The 4,485-nt window shown below is 36.9% G+C and overlaps 1 pseudogene; it reads right to left on the bottom strand.

Annotated features, from left to right (window-relative positions):
- Positions 1 to 2,358: 2,358 nt before the first annotated feature.
- On the bottom strand, positions 2,359 to 3,227 carry LOC150100658 (serine/arginine-rich splicing factor 4 pseudogene; annotated as a pseudogene).
- Positions 3,228 to 4,485: the final 1,258 nt, after the last annotated feature.

Below are 4,485 nucleotides of genomic sequence, written 5' to 3'. Positions count from 1 at the left end.
GTGCTGGAGAAATATGTCAGGTTGGTGCGGGAAATGTACAGAAATGTGAAGACAAGTGTTGTGTTCGGACCTGTTTGGGACAGACAGAAAGTTTTCAAGTAACAGTTAGCTTGCATCAAGGGTCAGCATTAAGTCCGTTTCTGTATAATATTGTGATGGAGGTGGTAACAGAGGAGGTGAGAGAAGATGCACCTTGGACAATGTTGTATGCAGATGACATCTTGCTGTGTGTAGATTCAAGAGAAGAAGCGGAAACTAAACTGGAAAGATGGAGAAAAGTACTGGAAGAGAGAGGTATGAGACTGAGCAGAAGTAAGACAGAGTATATGTGTTGCGCAGTGTGCGGTGGCCAGGAGACAGATCTGGAGCTGGAAGGAAATGTCATCAGGAAGGTGAGAGACTTTAGATACTTAGGTTCAACAGTGGAAGAAGATGGAGGAGCTGAGAAGGAAGTGGGATGCAGGATACAAGCAGGTTGGAGGAACTGGAGGGAGATGGCTGGAGTGTTATGCGATAAGAGGGTGCCGATCAATCTGAAATGCAAAATTTATAGGACAGTATTGAGGCCAGCTATGACATATGCTATAGAAACTGTGGCCCTGAGGAAAAATAACATCAGCAGGATGGAAGTAGCAGAGATGAGAATGCTTAGGTGGATGTGCGGTGTGACCAGAAAGGATCATCTGAGAAATGACTATGTCAGGGGAACAGTGAAAGTTACGAACTTCGGAGCGAAAATACAGGAGGCAAGGTTGAGATGGTTTGGTCATGTGATGAGGAGGAAGGACGAATATGTGGGAAGAAGGGTCATGCAGATGGATGTGCAAGGAAGGCGAAGTGTGGGCGGCCAAAGAAGAGATGGAGGGAGCTGGTAGAAGAGGACTTGAAGATGAAAAACTTGGATGTGGTGACAGCCCAAGACAGGAAGGTATGGAGGAGACTCATAACAGTGACCCCACTTAAGTGGGAGAAGCTGTAGAAGAAGAAGAAGAAGAATATATGTTTAAAAATTAATTATTTTCATGGTTTTGCAATTAGATAAACATTTAAAATTTAAATATTACATTTTAATTCATCTTATGCCCGTCTTACACGATAAATTTTTTTTATCAATTTTCTATTTCAATTATTTAATCATTTGAAAATTTACCATGTCAGATAGAAATAGATGTCAATTTTCTATGTCAATGAGAAAATAGAGCATGTATATATGTATATAATAGGTTATGTTTACAGTAGCAAATATATTCGTTATATTTCATTTCAAAATATATAAAACCGCTTTTATATAATATACTGTGTTTCTGTGGTTATGTTTCGTTAGGTTTTTTCTTTATATCTTGTGTAATTATTTTATTTATTAATTATTATTTATAATTATTCGGACAAAATGCGGAAAAATGTTACAATGGAGGGGGGTGTTACAAGATTTATGTCTTGCAAAGTGGGCGGTAGCCCAAAGAAGTGTTTGTGAACCTATGTTCCGAAGAGCAGATTTGAACCCAGGTCTTTCGTCGTTGACTGCAAACGCCATACTGAGTTACATTTTATTACTCAGTACCAAAATTTCACATTTATATATGTATATATACATAAGTCTGGCTATTAAAATAACATTAATACATGCAAATATTGAAGTATGGGATTATGAATTAGTGACTGTATATCCCCTTCACTATCAACTAAACTGAGAGTGGGGGGGTTTCATAACAAATGACAAGATACTTTATCAAAAGAAATTAGGTGGGTTAAAATGACAGCATATGGTGGAACAATTTTCACTCATTCTACATATGTGCTAATTTAAACAGAATAAGATTCCAATCAAAATAGTTCATTAATCATACTTTTTGTTATCAGCAATAGTAAATGTTTATATCTCCCATTCACACAGCAATAAGTATACTGATATTCTTTTCAGACATTTTCCCTACAGAAATATTTAAGAGGGAAAGACATGTAGTCAATTTTTATCTTAATAAGCTGAGCAAATATATCTGCTGCAGAGGAATGTAATACAATTTAAAGCAACATAATGTTTACGGCACTTATGTACACACACACACACACACACACACACACACACACACACACACACACACACACACACACACACACACACACACACACACACACACACACACACACACACACACACACACACACACACACACACACACACACACACACACACACACACACACACACACACACAGAGACCTTTCAGAAGTGATCTACTTAAATCATGAAAATAAGCTAAATGCACACAGAGAAGGTAACAGGCATTATCAATCCAAGATAAAACAGTGAGGACTATTTGGTGAAATGAATGGTTATGATCGTTTTTTTATTATTATATTAATCTTGGTCATCCACTTTTTCAAAACTACTTTCTTCCTTTTCAGGTGATTTTGAAGGTGATTTAGACTTCCTAGGCGAGTTTTCAGGTGTTGCACTACGATCTTGCTGCGAGACTTCACAGGGCTCCGAGAGGCAGACCTAGAACGAGACGACTTGGAACGCGATTCAGACCGAGAACATGATCTGGACCTACTAGGTGTTTTGCTGCGACTTCGAGATCTGGAATTGCTTCTGGAATGAGACCTTGAGGGCGACCTGCGCTGACGTGATTTGTCTTCTATAAGCTTTATCCTCCTACCATTCAGTTCTGTATTATCCAGCTTTTCAATAGCATTTATCATATCTGTATAAGAAGCCAATTCCACAATCCCCTCATTATGACGTTGTTTATGAGCATCAGCATATGTCACCTCTCCCGCTTGCCTTATGTAATCTTTTAAGTCCTGCCAGCTAACACGGCTACTTAAATTTTCTACAATCACCCTGTATTCTGTTCTGGTTGGTGGCCCGTACCTATCTCTTCCTCTTCTTCTCCTTAGAGGAGCTCTTCGACCTCTGGGACCTCTCATATCACTCCCTAGAGGAGAACCACGTGCGTGTTCAACAGAGACCCTTTCTCCCATAAGCTGCTTCCCATTTAGTTCATATACAGCATCATCTGCATCCCTGTAGTCATCAAATTCCACAAATCCAAAACCATTCTTCATAACAATCTCTCTTATTTTTCCATATCCCTTAAAAAATTTCTCCAGATCTCTCTCATGTACATCATAACTGAGTCGTCCAATGAAAAGTCTGGTTCCCATCCTTATAAACTGAAGCAATATACAAAGTCAGGCAACAACGTAAAACGCCAACAACGATATTAGTTCTACTGAGCTACACAGGCTCTTTACCTGCATATATTGTTTTTAAAAAAATAAATATATAAAATAAAATAAAATACACTTTTCTTCTTCTTCTTCTTCTTCTTCTTCTTATTATTATTATTATTATTGAGGATAACAATAGTTGTATTAATTCTTTCATTTGGACTTTTCAATTCCTGATGTTTTGCTTTCTTGAAAAAAATCATTATATGGGTGTTTCTTTTTCTGGAAATTCCGTAGTCTTCTCACTGTAACATCTTTTGACATGTATGAGAAATGTCTCCTTTAGCGTTCATTTGATTCTTTCTTACTAATTCGGGTTAAAGTTCCAATGAAGATTTTGAAATGATGATTTTCTTTGTCGTACAATGGCAACTCATCGTCATGGTAGCAGTTTTTGATTTCGTAATCCGTATCAATATTTCCATCTGAATCATTTCACATTTCTTATAAGTTAACCACGGAGAATGAAGGTAATGTGTTCTTACCCCCAGGACAATCGTAACTCAATAAGCAACTAAGTCAATGCGTGGAACTAGTAAGTTTGAGGGAGGAAAAAGTCGGTAAAATTGTATCCCAACTATATAACCACCGTTTTTTACCTTTTCCTTTTTTCCCGTGGAGATGGCACTTTCTTGAATTTCAAGCTGCAGAACAGTGCTTGTCTAGGGATGGATAATACCAGAACAATGATCTTGCTTACTGGCTTTCACATTTTCCCCCTTTTATTGCTGATTTTTTATAATAATTTGTTAGAGCAGTGGACTACTTTAATTAAATATTACTGAACACTTGTAGTGTATTTTAAGGACAATGATATCATTTGAATCAAAAGCTGAATTTAGTATCTCCGTTTGAATATCATATTACACATGACCTTCATTTATGTAAATCATCTTCTCCTACATCTGTTAATTCCGATTGCTCAATTGGAAAAAGTCTATTGGCTGTTTTGTATATCATATGCATTTACACCATATAATTATAGCCTTTTCTATAGCATTTCTCTTGGTACTTTATTATATACTGTCAAACAACCAAACTGCAAATATGTGTTCACATTAACTTCCCATGATTCTTCAGTTGGTTCCAGGGAAGTAATAAATGTCTAGCCTTAACAATTCTAAAATGCCCTCAACTCAGGTTTCTTTTCAAATTTTCTCTTGAACAAGAGCATCTTTGAAAAGAATTTTCTTAACCACTTTTCAGATATGCTTGCACACATATTATTTTGAGCATTCATTCAGGAGATTTC

This window comes from Typopeltis vanoorti, chromosome 12 (assembly GCF_054136105.1).
Source record: "Typopeltis vanoorti isolate ZY-2024b chromosome 12, IOZ_Tvanoo_1.0, whole genome shotgun sequence".
Lineage (NCBI taxonomy): Eukaryota > Metazoa > Arthropoda > Arachnida > Uropygi > Thelyphonidae > Typopeltis > Typopeltis vanoorti.
Note: the sequence above shows the minus strand (reverse complement) of the source record. Positions and strands in the feature narration are given on the sequence as shown.